The sequence below is a fragment of the Hydra vulgaris genome, chromosome 08, assembly GCF_038396675.1.
Source record: "Hydra vulgaris chromosome 08, alternate assembly HydraT2T_AEP".
NCBI lineage: Eukaryota > Metazoa > Cnidaria > Hydrozoa > Anthoathecata > Hydridae > Hydra > Hydra vulgaris.
In genome coordinates, this window is record NC_088927.1 from 18,831,507 (window position 1) to 18,854,141 (window position 22,635).

At 29.4% G+C, this 22,635-nt stretch overlaps 1 long non-coding RNA gene across 1 annotated transcript in view; it reads left to right on the top strand.

The window, feature by feature from the left end:
• The window catches only part of LOC136084214 (uncharacterized), a 31,863-nt gene extending 11,049 nt beyond the window's left edge, over positions 1 to 20,814 (top strand). The window contains exons 2-3 of the long non-coding RNA XR_010640396.1: positions 20,256 to 20,357; positions 20,583 to 20,814. This is a non-coding gene — a long non-coding RNA (uncharacterized LOC136084214). The remainder of the gene's footprint in view (positions 1 to 20,255; positions 20,358 to 20,582) is intronic.
• The last annotated feature ends 1,821 nt before the right edge of the window (positions 20,815 to 22,635 follow it).

Here is a 22,635-nt window from a genome sequence, read left to right on the forward strand (position 1 = left end):
TAAAATCATTAAACTCATTTAAGTTTTAAGCAAAAAAACACATTTTTAATTTTGCGGAATAATAATTCCAAAACAATTTTGTAAATTTATTCAAATGAATTTTACTTATTATTCTAAGTAGTTACTAATGATATACGTGTCTTTTAATGTATTAGTTATTAAATCTTTTTGTATATGTTTGTATTCATTTCTTTGAATACCTAAAATTGCAATATAGTTATTGCAAAATATCATTGTAATTGTAAAAATAGTTTACTTTTTTATTATATCTTTAGTTTATTTTATATATTTTTTATTTTACTACTTTTATATTTTTAATGGATGTTTATAACTCTTTTTGAATATTTTATAATTTAAAATATCAAATTTTATTATATATTAAGGGGCTCTATGAAAAGGTCGAGGTGATATTGCATCATCCATATCTTCTGTGAGTCCCCATTTTTAAAATATTTTATTTATTAATATTTACCATGTAAAATTCATCTGTATTTTTATTTTAACAGCGAAATATAAAGTAAAATGAAAAAAAAAAAAATTGTACTCGCCCATGTAATTTTACAATAAATCAAATAACAATAAATGAAAGAAAAATATAAACTTTTTAAAGATTTATTATTTAGAAATGGTTTAGCCCTATATATCATGGCAATACATTTTGATATTTTTCAATGCTTTTCATATGATCACTCCAACGTAAATGTTCATCTAATATTACACCCAAAAAGTTTAATGAAATTTCTCTTTTAATGTTAGCATTATTGATTATTATATTTGGAAGTTTAATGGGAAAATTTTATTATTTAATTTCAACCACTGCATGTTGAGTGGAAATTTTTTTTTTAAACCCAACTGTTTTGAATACAACATATTGTTTTCTGATAAATAATTAAATAGCCTGTTGTAGATTATTCTTTCAAGCAATTTTGAGAAACACGGTAATATAGATATAGGTCTATATATAAAAATAGTCATTGCCAGTCTCAAAAACCGGTGTGATTCGTGCAATTTTTAATTTTTGCGGGACAATACCTGTTTTAAAAGAAAGATTAAAGATGTGAAACAAAAGAGTTTCAATTATATCCTAAACAGATTTTACAACATTAGTGTTAATTTTATCAAATCCAGCACTTTTGTTAGTTTTAAGATTATAAAAAGCGGTTCGCAATTCCATTAATTTAAGATAAGTTTCATCCATAACTTTATCGTAACTTTTAAAATAAGACTCAAATGAAGTTTTTGATGCCAAGTTTGGACCAACATTGATAAAAAAGCTGTTTATTTTTTCAGCAATAATAAATTTATCATAAATATTTTTTTCATCAAATGTTATTTTTAATTGGCAGAATGTTTCTCGCATAAATATTTTTACCAATTACTTCTTTAAATACATTCCAAATTTTTTTGGTGTTTCCGCTTGCTTGTATGGTTCTCATCAGATCATGCAGGCTATTGGTAAAACTGAAAATGGTAAGATAATCTGTACCCTAAACACAATGGAGAAGTAAAAGACGTTTAGCTTAGGCCAGGAAGCGGGAGCGATCGCTCTCAATTACTGACCACAGAAAAAATATTTAGTTGCGAAAAACTGGCCAGGTTTTTTTGTTGTTTTGAGAACATTTAAGTTTAAAATGTATGTCCGTGGAACAAAAAATTTTTGTTTTACGGATATACATGGAAACATAAATAAACTTAAATGTTCTCAAAACACCTTGGTGCGGAAGAATAAAAAGAATATTCGCGAATACTCAAAACCCGTCAAATCTAGGAACAAACTAATTCTATCGGTTCAAAAAATATACGCTGACTAAGCGAAAAAGTTCTAGAGTTTTCTGTTGAATTGTTTTAAAAATTGTATTATTCGAAATGTGTTAAGGTTTGAGATGTCTAGCATAAACTGTTATAAGTAGGATTAGGACTATTGTAATTGTAATGAAAACAATAACAGTAACAATAATTATTGTTATTGTATTAACTTAATTTAGAAACAATAACAATACTTGTAATTTACAACTATTGTAATTCTGTAATACAATAAATATTGTATTGTAATTTGTCTTTGTAAAACAATAACAATATATTGATATTGTAATAAAAGACATTAACATTTTTATTTAAGAAGAATTATTATGTTTAACTGTTTGTGTTACTAAAGTTAATTTTCATATATATTATAAGTTCCTTTGCAGCATTAAAATCAAGAGGAAAAAATAAAAGGGCTGAATAAAATAATTTATGAATGTTATTTTTCATAATAGTAAGGCTATCATCAGACAGGCAATATTTTGCGGCCATTTAGAGCTTAGAAATACATAACAAGATAGGTGATGCGAAATCTAAATATGTAAAAAATATAATTTGCAATATATTGCAATTCCGTAAATAAAAAATAACAATAATAATAGTAAGTTCGTCAGAGATGAAATACGCTAAAATACGTTTAAATACGTTAAATACATTAAAATACGTTAGCTTTTTACTTTAATGTAAAGTAATACACTACAATAGTTATTGTAATTTTATTTCATTAAAACAATTCAATACAATAGTTCTCGAATTTTATTGTATTGTTAGAAAAAAAACAATACAATACTTATTGTAATTGTTTTTCATTTCAATACAATACCAAAATAATTTTTTTTTATTGTTTCTGTAATATGTGACGCATCTGACCAAAACCAGTCGGATGTCGCGTTATGTTATATTGTGAAAACCATCAAAACATCTCAAAAATTCAATTTTTATTATTACTTATTTTTTTGCATAATTGTTTACATAATTATGTAAACAATTATGCAAAAAAATAAATAATAATAAAAATTGAATTTTTGAGATGTTTTGATGGTTTTCTCAATATAACCTAACGCGACATCCGTCTGGTTTTGGTCAGATGCGTCACATATTACAATACAATATTTTTGTATTGTAATGTGTAATTGTATTTGATTTTTACAATTACAATTACAATAGCCCTACTTTTAACAATAATTGCGTTTTCAATGAAATTATTAATAATCATCAAAGTTGATAAAACTAATTATGAAATAAATATACAAGAAGTTTCTGGTTATTAAACACAAACATGCATACAAAGTAACTGGCGAATGAGCAAGCACCGCGCCTGAGGTCACAACACAATACATATATATATATATATATATATATATATATATATATATATATATATATATATATATATATATATATATATATATATATATATATATTTGGGTGGCCCTTAGCTGTATTGAACTTTTCGAAATTGAAAATGTTGCACCTCCCAAATAAAGAATTGTGCAAAATTTTAGCTCAATCGGACAACCGCAAGGCGACTCTCAAACCCCTTTAGGTTGCAACGTAATATGCATAATGATTAATTCCGTTCAAAAGCGACATACTCTTGTCTATATCGACCAAGTTCTTATTTACTGCACCAAAAAGCTATAAGGCAAAAGCATTTTCATGTACAACAATAACGTCAATAGAATCAAGACATAATGTGAATCAATAAACCTTGAACATTACTGTTTCATAAGACAGGATTTAGTAGCAGTTGGGTACTTTTTACGGTCTCCGGCAAGTATCTGTAAAACAAATTGTCTCTCAATTTCGTCTTTGGTGAGAATGTTATTATAGTCCTGAATGAGCTTGGCTCCTCTTTCCGCAACATCATTCACAACCAGTATTTTCTTAAGTTTTTCAATTCCACTTTTATAACCAGGATTATCCTTCCATACTAAAAAGTCTTTGTTCAGAAAATCGGTGCTGAGAGAAAGTCTGTTGAAGAATGTTTTTGTACCAGGAGTTAACAGAGATGGAAACTCGATGTTTGGAAAGGAAGAAAAGTCTTTTTCGGGAAGAACGTATCTCTTGACTTGATTTTTTTCTTCCTCCGCTTCTTCATCTTTGTCGAGCAAAACTTGAGCCATATTTGCCTTAACTGCTGGTGGAACATTGTCAACAAATAAGGCGAGAGCAACAGTTTTGGGAACTAAGTATCAGAGGTGGTTGGAAAAATTCTTTGCAGCAACCTTACTGACTTGTGGATCTGTGTCTCGATAATTAATCAGTTGGCACATGAATAGGAAATCATGATATGGTGCTGTAATTGCTTCTGATGATAGAAAACAGGCTTGAACGTACACTCGAGCAAGGAACATACATATTCTTCTTAAAGAGTTTTTCTCCGTATGTGATAACTGAAATTGATTTTGAAACAGGTATATCTTGAACGCATAAATTGCCTTTGCCATCCATTAAGCATAACTTACAGCTCCTGGTATACGAAATGATATTCCGTTCTTCGAAATGCCACCGAGAAAGATCATTGTTAACCAACAATTCTCGATAATCATCTCTCTTCTGTTTTTGTGTAGAAAGGTAGTGTTCAGTAAATCCAAGAATGGTACAGCGGACATCATCAGGCACTGCATTACTACCAGTTATATAAACGTTCTTGAGGAGTTTCGTCCAGGCTTCTCTAAATCTTTTGAAAAGCGCTATGTCCAGAGAAGAAGTTGCACCCATCAGTGACTTGAAACAGCTCCTAAAAACTCAAAAATGTGGTGACGGCAAGAGAGGCACAATAGGTCACGATTGAACAATTTTTCTAGGTTTGTACAGGCACTATTTACTCAACCTATGCTGCTTGCTGTTGTATCACAGCAAATTGCCTGAACTTTGTCGGTTAAACCCCACTTCTCCACTGCTTGATAAGCAACCATTGCTTGCTCACCTGAAGATGTTTGGATATTAGGGACTCCCAACAATTGCTCCTTGCCTTGAAAAGTTACTATTATTGCCAGTTCAATCTACCTTTTCAACACCAGTGAGTGCTCGGAGCGGCTTTCCATCCCAGTGTAGCACTAATTCTTGGCAATTATATAGGTTAAAGTTTTGCTGATTTTATGAGTGTCTTGTTTCTCTAACTTTTTTTCTAAGGCGTTGAAAAGAAGTGCGATTTATCAACAGTATCACATCCGAAAGCTTCTGCAGCAGTCATTAATATGTAAACCCCATTTCTGTCAGTAATTTTGAACCTATCAATAACTTCTGCGAGACGGGAAGTGAAAAATGGCAATTTACCTCGTGTTGTTGGAACTTTTGCTGCTGCTCCTGCTGTTGATATTTGCTGAACGATGGCAGATGAACTTTCACTGTATTCACCACTATCAATGTCTTTACTGCTTGATGCTGAATCATCAGTTTTTGATGTAGAAAGCTCATGATTACCAAAATGTTGTTCCATTTCTTCATAAGTCCTTTTTCTCCTGGCAGTTTCCATTGCAGTGCGCTTCAGTGCCCTTTCTTCCTTGTGTTTTAGTTTGTGATCCGCACCAAGCATAGACCCTCATAGGTCGTCTTTTTTGGCGCTGAAGGATAAGGAAATTCTTATCTTCTTCATTTTTTATCTGTTCCAAAGCTTCTGAATGATCTATGTCAAACAGATCATCCATATTGTCTTCAAAGATATCTCTTTTTTCTTTGTCTTTGCCTGCACCTCTCGTCAAATTCTTTTGTAAGCCTTTCCATTCATCATACAGTTTCAGTAACTACTCAACACAGTGGTCAGTTCTTTTTGTAGTAATTCGTGCTTTTTTGCCAAAAAATGGAAATTTCTTGAATCACCAGTATTGCACTTTCCTTTGTTGTAAGCTTTACAATTCTTACATTGTAGAAGAAAACTCGTAAAACTTGCCGGTTCGAAGGCAATTTGGCTCCAACGATTTGATTTGAAATTTAGCTAACAAGACAGACATGAAAATCTTTTCTTAACTTCTGTGACAAACTCCGAGACAAACTTGATGCCATTTTACTGTCAAAAATTTCGAAACTTCATGGACGATGAGGGTCGACTTACAATTGTCCGATTACGCTAAAATTTTGTATAGATCAATATTTTCATGATTGGAATAAGGGGTTGAGAGCTAAACAATTTGAAAGTTTAAAAATAAGGGCCACCTTAATATATATATATATATATATATATATATATATATATATATATATATATATATATATATATATATATATATATATATATATATATATATATATATATAGAGAGAGAGAGAGAGAGAGAGAGAGAGAGATTTATATATATATATATTAGGGCCCTGCGAATCACTATTTTTAGTTTTTAATCAAATCACGATTCGAAGCAAGCCTTGATTCGCAAATTGAATTGAATCACGAGTCCAATAAGCGTTTTGAAGAAATCTAAGTTTAACTGAAACATAGATATCCTCAAAATGCTAATTTGATTCGAGATTCAACTCGATTTGCGAATCAACGCCTGATTTGATTCGATACCATACCAAAAAAGGTGATTTGCATGGCCCAAATATATATATATATATATATATATATATATATATATATATATATATATATATTAAACAATATTATATAATTTCGTTAGAAAATATCAAATAATTGACTAACTAAATTAATTTAGAAAATCTATATTCATTTAAAACGCCTTAAAAAGAACCTAAACAAAGGTGCCATGTCATACGCTGAGACCGCACTCTGTGTAGGTTCGTAATTTCACCTTTTCTTTATTCATTAAAAAAATACAACAGATTTTTTCACAAATTTCTGTACATAGAGATTTTAGGAGATAATATTTTCATTTTGCTTGAGTAGCTGCTTTTTCGATTAAAACTTCTGCGAGATATTTTGATTGTGTTACCGTTTGGTTATTTAAAATAAACTGACTATATTTGTTAGCCAAATCTAATGAATCTGACGAAGCATCATCCAGGAACTCATTGCACATTTTTTTACGCGGATATATAAATTCAAGAGAAACATAATTACCTACCGCAATCATACTGTACACAAAAGTTACAGTTTTTCCTCTTACTGAACCTACAACTTTAGCCAATCTCTTTACTTCTTTTTTTAAGAGTTTTTTTAGAAGCTTTGTTGGTACAGTGGTCACACTTGTTTTGTCTACATTGTGTATTCTACTGGCTGAAAACTAATTCCAAAGTAACAATTTATGAAGATTAAAAAACTTCATAACCTGAATTTCATTTAACCACTTCATTCTTGCGAGTGATGTCTTCACTAATACCCTTACTGATATCTGACTAACTTGTTTCATAAAACTTGCAAGCGAATCTTTACCAGCATATTTTTGTACTGTGATTAAAACAGTAAGACAAGTTATTTCGTTCATCAAACTCATAAGCTAACTCTCTAAGCTGCAGAGCTGTAAATCCACGGTTACTCGAATAGGTGAGTTACACGAAGTTACACGTAGGTGAGCAATGTAGTCCATCAAAGATTTTTCCATCTCCTCAAAAACTACTTTAGGGAATTTTCCATTATTGACTGGTTACTTTTCTGGAGACTTGTGTATATAACGATGAAGTGCGAATTCAGGAATTCCAAAATTCGTTGATGCTTGATTTATACTACTTCTTCTTTTTTTCACGGCTTCAAATGCGAAACAAAATGTTTAACTGGCCTAATTACCATTAACACCTCATGTAGTTTTTCTTAAGTATATTTAAACCATTTCATGAACATAAACGCTCATTATCTTGCCCCGACCAACTTGCCCCGCTGACACAGTTATTCTAATTCAATCAAATAACTCTAATACTCTACAACAGCTGCACATTCATTTACTATAATAATATTGAAAAAATGTCTTTTGTACCAAATAAAAATCTTACAGAATTTAAAAGGTAGCGTAGTCTGGAATAGTAAGTACCAAACTGAAAAAAAATATTATTTCAAAAATAATTAGAATTGTTCCGTTCTCCTTTATCTATTTTTTGCCGACTGAGGCCATATATTTTTCTTTGCCGACTAAGATTTAAGTCAAAGAAAGAGTTAAAAAGAATTTCATTGAATTATGACACAAATGTTATAATGAACAAACTCTGATTATGACAGTTAAAAAATTATGAAATTTTAGAATTTAGGGGAGTGGAGGGTGTGTGTGGATAAATGTGCACGGCTGAACTAAATGTTGGAATATACACCATTTATGATAGTATTACAGAGTTATAACGTCTACGTCAAGTATGTCTATAAATAGGTAATTTTTGGGAAAAGTCAAATTACCTATAAAATTTGGCATCTTAAATTTAGATTTTTTACTAATATTTTGGTGAAAAAATTGTTTACATAATAAAGTATTCGTATCGTATCAAATCTCTCTTTTTTCAAAAAGAAAGTGCATTTAATAAATACACCTATGACATTAGTAAAAGAAGTACCGAAACCAAAATTTTGGTTCAATAGAAAATTGGTTCAAAATTTTGATTCAATAGAAAATTTCGGCGGAAACCGAAACCAGCAATTTCCAATCACTGAAACAAAACAAAGTTTAAATTCGATTAAATTCCAGTGTTTGGTGTTTTAATCCTATTATTAAGATTTGTTAAACATTTTGTTTTGTTTAAAACAATATATATATATATATATATATATATATATATATATATATATATATATATATATATATATATATATATATATATATATATATATATATATATATATATATAAAGATATACATATATATACAAAGATATATACAGATATATATATATATATATATATATATATATATATATATATATATATATATATATATATATATATATAATATATATATATATATATATATATATATATATATATTTTCTAGTTTGTGTGTAGTTGTAGTGTACCGTAAACCGGGTAGCTTTAAATACAAATTTTTTTTTTTTCAAGTTGTAATTATGACTACAACTTATATGAATCTATTTAAACCTTAAACATCAAAGTGTTAAAAATTGTTTATTTTTTGATTATTTAAAGTTTTACTTTGTTTATTGGCTTTTATTGCTCCTTATAAAACGAATTAAATATTTCGGATATTTTTCTCAAAAAAATTAGTCAGAATACTTTGTACACTGCCTCAGCTATTGTAGCAGCTTGTTGTCTAAATTGCATAATTTTTGTTTATAAATTTATTAAGCATGTAAAATCTAAAAATGTTTGTTAGCCTACCATAGTTGTGTTCCATTGCTATAGCATAGCATACTTTTTTGTATACATTTTTTTGCATATCAGGTAACTTTGAATAAGGTTCAAAGTAAACCCACTACATAAATAATGAAAAACACAAAACAAGTTAAAAAATTCCTTTGTCATCCATGTATTATATATAATATTATTATGAATTAAAATTAAAATATCATTTGTATAAACAGTAAGTCACACATACATGCACATCGTTTCTGTATGTGAACACACACAGATATATAAACATTTATATGTGTGTGTGTATAAACATAAACACATATAATTTATATAGACACACACACATATGTTTATATAATAATTATATAAACATATGTATGTGTGTCTACATCCTAGACACACACACATATACACACACACACACACACACATTCACACACACACACACACACATATATATATATATTTGTCTGTGTGTCTGTGTATATAAATACTTGTGTTGCAAAACTTGTATGAAAAATATCTCATATAATATGTGTATGTACATTTAATATTGTGTTGAATGACGTTTGTTGAAAGTACTGTTTTTTAAATTTATCTTTAAATTTGTTTTTGTTTAGCATTTCATAGCAGTACTATCCCAAGTTTATACAAAAAAATAATTGGCATAAGGCAGTATATAAATTATACTAAGTGCCAGTTTTTAAATTTTATGTTAACAATAAAAATTATAAGAGGAGCCGGCTCAACAGCGTGGCCAAGCACCAATTGGCCACAAGCGCCGCTTCAAAGGGGGCGCAAAAAAAAAATAAAAAATTCAAAATTCAAAAACAAAAAAAAGTTAAAAAGAAATATAAATTAAAAATAAAATAGTTTTTATATTAAGATTTCAATTTTATAAAATTTTTTTTTAAAGAAAATTTTCCATAATTGTGGGAACTCTAAAAAACAAGTTTATACAGTACTACTGGTATAATCCACATTGTACAAGTTTTTGCTTATGAAGCTAACTCAATTCAATGCATGTTACATTTTTTACACTTTACAAATTTATGTGAACAATAAAATGTTTCAAAAGAGGATACAAAAACAACCATCATGTTTGGAAAGAAAAAATTATCAGGAGCTCAAAACCTAAAAAGAAAACAAGAAAAAGATGTTTCCCTGCCAAAGTATAAGTGAAGTTTGGAGAAGTATTTGAAAAATTGCTCAGAAGTTGTGTCAGTACCATCTATTAATTCCAAAAGTATTCAAAACATTCAGGTAAGAAAATCAAACATTTAACAATTCATCATATATTAAATTTGATTAGAATATCATTAAAAATTTGAGTAATATTTAAAAATTTGATTACAGTGTGAGCCATCAACTAGCCAAAATGGTCTCAATTGTAATCATTTTGAAGCAAGCAACCAAATGGACGCCGTCATTGAGTCTACAACATGCGCAGTTGAACCGAAAATCTCCGATAATAACTTGGATGTTGGAAGCTGGCCTAAAAACACTGTGTCATTGACAGATCTATTGGTTAAAATTGATCCAATTCAAATAATAGATTTTGACTTTCCTTTCACTAGTCAAGAAGGAAGAAAACGAAGATTTAATATAAGTCATTATTTTCGAAAGCTACCAAATGGGGAAAAGTATAAACGTGAGTGGCTAGTTTATTCTTAAACAAAAAACGCTGCCTTTTGGTTCTGTTGCAAGCTCTTTTCTAAAAAGGTTACTGAGGTTTCTGGTGAAGGCGCATCAAAATGGAAAAACTTAAATAAGAGATTGAATGCTCACGATACCAGTTTAGATCATTTGAATTGTTATATGACCTGGCATGATCTTATTAAAAGGTTCAAAGGATCATCTACAATTGATGTAGTTCAGCAGAGACAAATGGACGAAACTACAAAACACTGGTGGCATGTCTTAGAGCAACTTTTTTCCATTATAAAATTTAATAGGTCCCAAAATGTAGCTTTGCGAGGAATTTCAGATAAACTTTATGATGACAATAATGGTTGCTTTTTGAAAATAGTGGAACTGCTTGCCAAGTTTGATCCTGTGATGAAAGAGCATATCAGGAGAATAAAAAGCAAAGAAATTTACAGTCATTACTTGGGTAAAAATATTCAAAATAAAATTATTCAAATTTTATCTAAAGCAGTCAAAGAAAAAATAGTAGTTGATTTGAAGGCAAGAAAATACTACTCAATTATTGTTGACTGTACTCCAGATATTTCCCATACTGAACAGATGACAATAATTCTACGTTTTGTGTCAATACTGCCCACTCCAGATGAAAAGGAAAGCTACGTTGATATAAGAGAGCATTTTTTAAGTTTTATTGACATTATTGATACTACAGGCGCTGAAATGACTAAAAAAATATTAGAAACTTTGGATTCTCATGGAATTTCTATGCAAGATTTAAGAGGATAAGGGTATGATAATGGATCGAACATGCGAGGCAAACAAAACGGAGTTCAAGCCAAGATCTTTCATCTTAATTCAGAGCCTTTTATGTTCTTTGCTCATCTCATTCACTGAATTTAGTTGTCAATGATGCTGTTGGAAGCTGTTTAGATGCAGTAACATTCTTTGACATTGTGCAACATTTGTTTGTATTTTCTCATCTTCAACTCAGCGATAGAACGTTTTACGTCAATATGTCAAAGGTTTAACTTTGAAAGGACTTTGTGAAACCAGATGGGCAAGTAGAATTGATGCATTAAAATCATTAATACATCAACTGAGAGAGATAGTACAAGCTTTAGAAAGCTTTTGGAATATCGAATTACCTGTATCTTCAGTAACAGCAACCAAAAATTATTCTGAGTCCAGAGCACTACTGCAGAAAATTGACTTTAAATATGTTTGCTGCCTTATCACTTGGTAATATATTCTGAGTATATATATATATATATATATATATATATATATATATATATATATATATATATATATATATATATATATATATACATATATATATATATATATGTAAATATATATATATATATATATATATATATGTAAATATATATATATATATATATATATATATATATATATATATATATATATATATATATATATATATATATATATATATATATATGTACGTATATATATATATGTATACATATATATGTGTGCGTATGTGTGTGTGTGTGTGTGTGTGTGTGTGTGTGTGTATGTGTGTGCGTGTGTGTGTGTAGATACAGACACACGCACACACACACATATACATCTGTATATGTGTATATGTATGTTTGTGTATGCACGTAACAATATAAAATTTTTTATGTTTTTTAAAGCCTTTTTTTTAACTATATTTTTGATACGTTTGTTATATTTTTTGATTTTTTGATAGTATTACTTTAACTTTAAATACTTTTATCTTAATTTTAATCTTTTTTGTTATTGTTATTTTCATTATAATTATCGTTATAATTGGAATTATTATTTTTAATTTTATCACTGTGCTCTTCTGAGACCGCCAGGGTAAATTTTGGTTTACTCTAATTTTTTTTGTTTAATTATTAATATTGGGTTTAGGTAAGTGTTTTAAAATGATTTTTAAAATCTAAACTAACTTTTAAACATATTTTTTTTGTAAAAATAGTTTTTACCTAAAATAACATATGGAGGGGAGGGGATAATATGGGGAGGGCGGGGATTTTTTTTCAAAGTTTATAGTGTATTACACCTCTAAAACAATTTTTGTTAAAAGAATACAACTTTGAAATGAAAAAATGAGATCTTTTATGATAAAATTGAGATAAATTCCAGAGTTAACAATATAACATCAATGCAATAAATGTACCAATTTAACATGAATTATTGAAATTCCTTATAAAATAATTCAATCACTTCAAAGTTCACAATAATTAAAAATTTTAAAAAAGGAGAGAAAAGGACTACTTCAAACTGTTTATACCTAACTCAATTACACTTTTCTTAAGCTGTTTTGCATAATCATTGTGTTCCAAACGACGCTTTTATCGCTTCTATACTTGATAGTGATAGTGAGCACCTTTTCCTGCCTGCTCGGCATATACACCAAGCCCAAACTGACTATGCTGAAGAAAAGGAACATGATGACATACTAAAATATGAACTTTCCATCTAATATTTAATTGGTAGTTAAACTTTTCTAGAAGATAAAGGTGCAGATTTTTGAAAGCTTTTTTAAAATCTAAAACTGATTCAGCAATAGATTCTCCAATAAACATGCTAAAAGCTTTTGTTTAAATAATTGAAAACTTTTTAATACAGCTAACTACAGGTTGGAGAAATATCATATTTGGTAATATAGAGGCTGCACTTAAAAAGTTAACTTCTAAAATATCTAATTTATCTAAAAGTCTCTGTGAATTGTTACCATCCAAACCAGTTCCGTGGTAACCTCTAAGGATTATATAATTCAACTTTAGCCACGAATCGAAATCAGGCCACAGTGTAATTAATATTTTTACAAACATAGAAGTAATACCAATAAGAATGTGCAACTCTGGTGGAGGAATGAGATGTTCCACTAAAGTTTCTAGAGGTTCAAAAAGGTACACAACTCAAGGTACACAACAAACAGAAGGTACACAACAAAGGAGAAATACAGTTTTTAAATTCCATCATGTGATTTTTTTTGCATCCATCTTCAACGAACTTGTTGTAGTTGATATCAATTGAACCTAAGGTTCTTTTTTTTTTCCGCTCTCAAGAGTACTTTCCCCTTCACACCAGAGACATGCATACTTGCCGGTGTGACTGCTTAAACCAAATAAAAAGATTTAGATCAAATGCTATTGAATATTTTACATCACTCAGAGCTAGTGGTTTCAATAGTTTACTAAGACTACCATTATGCTCGAAACATCTTCAACTAAAGCTAAAATCAATGATCTTTCAAGATCATTGATTTTAGCTTTAGAAAGTCTTGATGATCCACAATCATCAAGACTTTCTGAAGTTGTATGTTTACGCAGTGGATCAAAAACATTTATAACGCATTTAAGAAAACCCTGTCCACCATCAATGGAAATCCTAGCAATAGTGCAATAAGGATTCAAACCTCTTTCATTAATCATACGAAGAATTAAATCAGAAGTATCTTTTACAAATACCAAACTGCGACTTATCTCTTCATCCCCTGAAATGAATGATTCAGTTTTGACATGGCAGCTCCTCTATCTGAGTTGATATATTAGGTTCTAACATTTTCTTCCCTAAATTTGTCGCATATGTTTACAAAGTAGCTTAGTCTTTCTTTTACTCAGGTTTAGAGTATTAGAGATTTCCATTATAGTTTCTAGAGATAACTTTTTAACGAATGCTTTGCTGCATTTATTAACAGGTGTGCCAACAACAACAAGGAGATTGTTTTCAAAGGTTTTTAAAGGAAACTTGTCTCCAGATTTAATTTTGTCTCTTTTCATTTTTATTTTGATAATCCCAGAAGCAACTTGCTCACTGGATACATTTCCAAGACCTTCAGCCAGCATAATTAGGTTTTTTACGCTTCACACTTACACCAAAAGTGTAAATTCCTTTGCCTAAATAGAAATTTAAACTAGGAAAAACTCTGGTATTACTATATTTGTAAAACATATAAAAATAATACACTAATATTTAATAAGTCTATCATAGACTATGCATTGAGTAGCATTGACTCTATTCTAAATTTAATTTTTTTTTTTATAAATTGAAGAAATAGTTTATTAACTAAAATTGTATATAAGTTATACAATATTTTTAATTTGTTTAAGGAAATCATACCTATTGTAGAAAAGCAAGAAGGACATGTCTTTTTAACAATTTTATCAACGATATTTTGGTTATTTGTTGTGATCTGTTCAGATATTTCACTAATATCAGATGATCTTCTGAGTCTTTGTCTTGAGATATTTTCTCAATCCAATCATTTAATTTTGATGTTTCACCCCTGTTCAATGAATATAAATTTGTTTTGCAAGAATTACAAATGTTTTTTGGACAACACTCTTTTACTACATCATATTCTCTCCAAATCAAATTTTGAGTATAAAGTTGTACTGCGTTACTTTAATAAGTTTATGTGATTCTTTTCCAAAGGAAATAAAGCAACATGCGCAAGTTAGACCTTTTTCGTCGGCCATTTTGACAAAAAATATAAGTTTTATATGACCGCTTTTTACTGTAAAAATAATAATTTTCATCTGTATTTCTACATTTTGTACCAATTTGAATAGATGATGTAATCATAAAATGACACAACTTATTTTGGACATTTTAATTAATTAAATCTAAAATTTCTATGTTTAAAAGTTAGTTTAGATTTTAAAAATTATTTTAAAATACTTTATTTAACCCAATAATAGTAAATAAACAAAAATTTTTAGAGTAAACCAAAATTTACCCTGGCGGTCTTAGGAGAGCACAGTGTTATTAATGTTCTGATTTTCTTTTTTTCTATTTAAATAGTTGTTTAATGTCATTATTAGTTGATACGTTTTATCAGTTTTTTTAACTGTTTGTAACTGTCAAACATTGTACATATTGCTATTTGTGTTTTTTTAAAAACATGTAACTTATTATTATATTTATCATAATTTTTATTATTGTTATCATTATTATTATACGCAATGTTTTTCTGTACTTTTATGTTGTGATTTTAATGTTTATTTTTTTTAGATATTGTCTTTATTATTATAACTAGAGTAGAGTACATGACAAAAAATTTTTGGAACGAGTGAATCCTGAGACCTTTTGATACGCTGAACACAATTATTAGGAAATGCTTGGCCTACTCACACTTTTCAAAGCGGATTATTTTTTTCTCCAAAACAGGGCTAGTTATATGTCATTTGTAATGTTTTTTGGGTTGGGGAATTCAAAAACACACTTAGATTACCGTATCTGTCAAGGCGTTCGAGTAATCTAAAAAAACATGTTATTTTTCTCGTTTTTCGCGCAATTGCACCGCTTTCTCCTAAATGTATCTTCTCACCACGTGAGTTGTGCGGCAAGTCACGTAAGCACATACGGTACACATGACAGTTGTCATGTCCGCACAAGTATAAAACAATGACTACTGCTCCAGAAGCCATCATATTGAAAACATACACTAACTATTTTTGCATTTAATCTACTGGTTTTTTGCACGAATCTGGTGGGTTTTTTTATTTAATCTGGCGGTTTTTTGCATTTAATCTGGCAATTTTTTAAATTTATTTTGGCGGTTTTTTGCATTTAATTTGGCGGTTCTTTGCATTCAGTCTGGCGGTTTTTCTTTATCATGATAAATAGTTTTGTTTTTATTGCTTCATTTTATTTAACTTCCTTATATAGAATTTAAGCACGTTTTTTCTGTAATTTTATAAATCTCTAAAATGAATAACACACGAAGACAATGCTCAGAAATTAATGTTGAAGTAAGAAATTTGAACATTAATCTTGTAATTAACAAAGAGAAATGTGTAAAAGAAAAATTAGAACTCGTGCATAGAAGTGAAACTTCAATACGATATATATCAACAGATAAATATCCATCGATATATATTAACAGGTAATACCAATCCTGGTTTTAGAGGCGATTTTCGACAGTTAGGTTGTACTGAGGAAATAAGAAATAAGCTATATGAGATAAATGGAGATAACAGAAACTATAATCTACAGGAGATAAAGGTAGAACTGGGAATTGATGTCAATGCCTCTACATTATGGCAATGTATTTTATGGTTAAAAATGTTAAATCATACATATAAAAAAGACCATTCGTGAAAGACGCGATACTGCAGAGGTAAATGAAGAAAGAAAAACATATATTTCATGGTATTTAAACTTTAAATAGCAACAACGTTACAGAAATATCATTTATATTGATAAAAGTCTAGTTAATCTTCATATGATAAGAAACCATGGATGCAGTCTCCGAGGAATGAACCCAAATCAAAGTGTATTGTCATCAAGAGGCCGTAACATAGTTATGATATTAGCATTAAATTGTTTAAACATAGTACACAATAAAGCAATAATTGGCGTAAAGATGACAGCAGATATCTTTAATAGATTCCTAAATACACTTAAAAGTATTTTTTTTTTGGTGGTGGTGGTGGTGGGGGGGGGGGGGAAGTTTACCTTGTAAAACCGGTAATATTCAACAAACACAGTAAATCAAAGAAGCGATCGTGTTGTGAAGTGCCTCCTTCGATAAAGTTTACAGCAAAGAGGAAAAATTCATCGCTCGGCTTAAACTCTAGAGTGGAGCACACATGTTGGGTTAAATGCTTCATCTGTGCACCACAAAACCAGGACAGAAAACTTTGTCTCAAGAGGCTGCCAGTAAAACTGTAGCTGAAAAAATTATCGAAGAATGGATTGCGAAGAACGTTTATCCTTTACATGTCAGTAACGTTGCAAAGAAATTTTGCACTAACTATCAGAGGTTCATCAAGCTCCGCAAACAAGAGAGAAATAGAAGTTAAAACAAATCGGACGAATGGTACGAAGAAGTAAATGAATTCAATGACAACATGATAAAACACGCGTGCGACATACATACTAAAGATAAGTTGTACCAAAAAAAACTGGAGCCACAATTTGGCGTGATAATAACAGAAGAAGATAAACTATTCTATTGAAATAACTATTTTCGGGTCTTTCACTTTTACGTGTCTCGGCATCGAGACGCGTAAATGAGAAAAGTCACCATAAAATGTTGACGGCAGCCCTCCCAGTGATTCTGATCATGAAATCAAACTTCTTACCATGAATCTGGATAAATCCATTACATGCAAAGATTTGACTTACGTATTTCCAGTCCACGATGCATTGATATGTATCTTCAAGACGCGGCGTTTCTGAACTTGAGCATGGCTGTCAATCTCATACTCAATAAAGGTGATTCAGTCATCACAGTAGGTCTGGATGATACGACCAAAGCAGTGGACCATCGCATGTACGACATTAAAACCAATCATAAAACTATGATCAATCCAAATAAACAAAGGAAAACAGTCATTACCGGCTACGCAGAAAATGCTATTCAAGCATTTTATGTGTAGACTTAAGTTGCGTACATTCAAAATGATTGGTTTCAGTTGTGTGCCGAAATCTATGCTGAAATTGGCGATATCTTGATATTTCCAATAATGGATCTTCTTGGGGTGAGTGACCGTAAAATCTTCACGAATAATGAACAATCTTGGGATGGTGTGCAAACAATTTTTAAAATCGAAATTCGGGTCGGGTATCAGTGGACCCGGACCCAGATCCAATTTATTAAACGGGTTCTGGTCAAGACCCAACCCTATCAGTTATTTAAAAAAAAAACGCGCATTTTTTGTTTAAAGTTGCTCTAAGAAGTGCTAATAGTCTTGTCACAGAACAGTATTAAAGAGCTGGTATTGGTCTAATAAATACAAGTATCATCATGGCAGAAGAGCAAGATAGTAAAGTATGTCTACTGACGCCATGGAAGTATAAAGGAAATCCTTATGCCGTTAGAGTGTTTGAAGGCTTTGGTGGCTTACTTTTTTTTATCTCTAATATTATCTATATTAGTTTGAAAAGAACCTGCCTGTAGCTCCTGATATCAGGCAGAGAAGACATGTGAAAATGGAAAAAGGACAAATCAAAATGCAGAAATTCACTCTTGACGAATTGATAATTTCTTTAGGCGTTCTTAAGTCTGTGAATGATCTTGTCGACAACATTGATCGATTACTGAAAGTGTTATAACTGCTGAATAAATACTCAATAATATATTCTATAACTGCTGAATAAATACTCAATAATATAATCTATAACTGCTGAATAAATACTCAATAATATATTCTATAACTGCTGAATAAATGCTCAATAATATATTCTATAACTGCTGAATAAATACTCAATAATATATTCGATTCGTGATGAATATATATGAGAACAAACTGTGGCTAATTCATTTCACCTCTGAACCACTGCGACTCGAGTTACGGATCAATCTCTTAACTTTTAGAATGTATTAGAATCGTAAACTGAAGTATTTCATTCGCATTAGAAATAAACCATTGTTAATACGTCAATTTTACATTGAAATTTGAATTCTTTGACTCAAAAAACCATAGAAAGAACATATCACAAGGTCTAATCTAGATCAAGATGTAGGGGCCTGAAAAAAATTTTCATTTTTGCAGCCATTTTAAAAAATGGCCGCGATCCGACATCAAACAATGTAGTAGAGCAAAATGCTTGATGAATTCGTGTTCAGCATGGAATTTGGCCTGAGAAAAAATTTGTGAAGTGCCATCGGTAAATTCCGATCGTGGCTAATATTAGGTTTAATGTATTTATTTAAAGGTATTATAATAATATTAAGCATTTAAATTACATACTTAACATGTTCCTATTCATCAGAAGTGATTCAACCTACTAGCCTATGCTATTGGCAACTAATTAATTGGCTTAACCATTGGCCGATTAATTGGTCGATGGCATTGGTTGATTAATCGCCATTGGCCGATGCATCGGTATTGGCTATTAAGCCAAACCAAACTGGAGCAAAGGCACACCTTATATATGCAAGTTGCATACCTAATATTAAGATATTACCTTTATATACATACATTAAACCCTATAATTAGCCTCAATCGGCCTTTGCCGATGACACATCACTAGAAAAAATACTCTTTCAGTAAGACTAACTTGAAAAAAGTCCTCATGTACACTCTCTTATTATAACCATTATTATTTTAATCATTTTCATTAGATGTTTCTTAATTTTATTAATATTACTACTTGTAAACAACTTTGAAATGTAACCACTAACTATTTTATAAATATATTGATGGATTATATATTAAAGGTGCATCAATGCCTACTTTTGGCAGATGCCGATTGGTACAGACTAATGCATTAGCATCAGCCCATATATATAAATATATATATATATATATATATATATATATATATATATATATATATATATATATATATATATGTATATATATATATATATATATATATATATATATATATATATATATATATATATATATATATATATATATATATGTATTTATGGGAATAAAGGTTCTCAATTGTAATGTCATCACGGATATCGCAATGAAGAAAAGTAAAGCATTAATTTATTTATTTACTAAGTCAGAAAGCACAGTAGAAACAAGATATAGATAATGGAGTTGTTTCAAAAACATTTCTTTAACCAATAATACTTACTATTTTTGTAAAGAAAATCAGTTTAACCGATTTTTAATTTAAAATGAAAAAAGTTGTCTTTTTACATGTTTAAGGCTGATGGCAAACAGTCTTCAATCAAAGTTCAATTGATTTGAAGGGAAAAAGTAACTGTGAAATTACCTATGGAAGGATAAATATTTACAAAGCTATAATTGGTAGGATATTATTTTGATTTTAAGAGTTGATTTTAGTTAAATTCACAAAAAATTGGTTTAAAACTTTCCTTGAACAAATCAGAAAATAAAATAAATCAGTTAATATGAAAAATGTCAACTTCAAGTATTCATATGAAATAATATATATTGAAAGTTTTCTTTTCTCCTTTTTCTACAGTTTTATTTGCTTGACTAAACTTGAATACTTTTGCATTTATTTTCTAGAGTTGATTAAGCTCTATCATGCAAAAGCTTCAGACAAAGAAACTCGCGCAAAATTAGCTTCCTGGTTGAAGTATACACCTTATCGTTTAAATGGAAGTAAACGGAAATCTTACAAGCTCGAAATAGAAGGTGAAGAAGTTAATAAAAGATGATATCTGTGAAGTAGATAGTGACGTTGAGTCAAACGAAAGCGAAAGTAGTCGCAAAAATGAAAAATAAATAACGCTTTTTCCCCAAGTTGCAAAACTTTTTAAAAAATAAATTTTAGGAAATTTTTTAAAGAGTTATCTTTCAATAACGTTTAAAAAACGTAACTAAAGTTCAACGTTGTTTTTTTGATGTTGAATCGATGTTGATATTTCAACTCCGATTTCTTGTTTCCTTATCAACGCTTAAGAGTCATTTTTTGTAAGAATCAGGCAGTCAATGGAAGTGACCTCCTCCAAATTGCTTGAATTTTTTATATATTGATCAGAATATAGAGAAAACCTGTTGGGGACAAAAAAAATTTTCAAAAATGTTTCGTTCACTCTTAAATTTTTGAGATTTTTTAAAAAATTTTTAGAAATTTAGTTTTTGCCACCTTTGAACCCATTTTTTTGGCAAGGCAAAAAGTTGCACATAGCTTTTGTAGTTAATATCAGACGTAACCCAAAAGCTCTCTCCAAAAAATATAAAAAAGTTGCGTGACACTGTGCGGTTGGCTAATTATCATAGTTCAAAAGTACAAAATCAATCAGTTTTGTCAATTTTTAATCGGAGTTAATTCTAGCGGCGAAGTGTTGCACACAATTTTTCTTTTAGGATTTGAAATTATCAAAGGTATTGAGTCTAAAAATGCAAAGAAAGTTATGTGATACCTAAGGCCTATTAATATATTAAGGCTTGAAATTGGAAAAAAATGTCTTAGTATACTTACAAAATGAACCATTACGGCAGAGGCGCTTAGTTTTGTAAAAATGTAAACATATCCAACTGTCAATACAAAAAGGTCCTAACATAATAATAAAAAAAATTCGTGTGATCTTTAGATATTAAGTTAAAAATAAAGGTACAAATTGTTAAAAATGATTAAGTACGAAGAGATATTTTTTTGGACACACAGATGAGGTTTTCGCTCACAATAAAATTTCTATCATCCAAAATTAGCATTTAGCATTACACAAAACATTGCACGTAATGTTAAGAAAAAATTTAAGCGTTTCTGACTATGATATAGAAATCATAACAATTGAAATAAATAATAATAAAAAACAATACATGATCAGAAGTGAATTATTTAAATTTACGTCAAAACCAAATAACTTGTGGTGATCGAATGGAAGAAGAATCGCTGATATCACGATTGTGGAGAAACAAGTTAGTGGGCGGTTGTTTACTTTACCATAAAAATGTCTTAACTTTATTTTAACGATCTTTAAAATTTGCATAAATAGAGTAGATATTTTATCATTGCTATTGAGAAATAGGTACTGCATAAATAGAACTTGTTTTTTAGTTGAGTATGAAACAAAACAAATATTTTTACGAAAACTGTTGTTGCTTTTCAAAAGGAAATTGTGGATCATTCAAAAAACATAAAATTATAAACAAAATGTTCTACATTCATCAGCTGGGAGATGTTGATGTTAAGAAACACCTCATCAACTTAAAGGTAATTATGTATTTTAAATTTACGCAGACTGTAATATAATTTTTATAATTACATACTTTATAACTTCTCTGCAATAAGATTTTGAGACAAAGTTCTTTAAACAAAAAAATATAGCTCTTTTAATTAATTCCTCACTCTTTTAATAAATAATCACTAAATTAATCACACTCTTGCAATATTGTATTTTAATAATAACAACAATGTATTTCAAACTTGTAAACATTTTTCGTGAAGAGTCAGATTATAAACAATGCTTTAAATGACACACTTAATAATTGTTTAAAAAATTGTTTTTAGGTCATGCGATTAAACGATAATAATATTTGGGAAGAAAATGGACTTATTGCAAATAGACTTAAAAGAAATCTTGAAAAGGATGAACAAATATGTGCTTTTCAC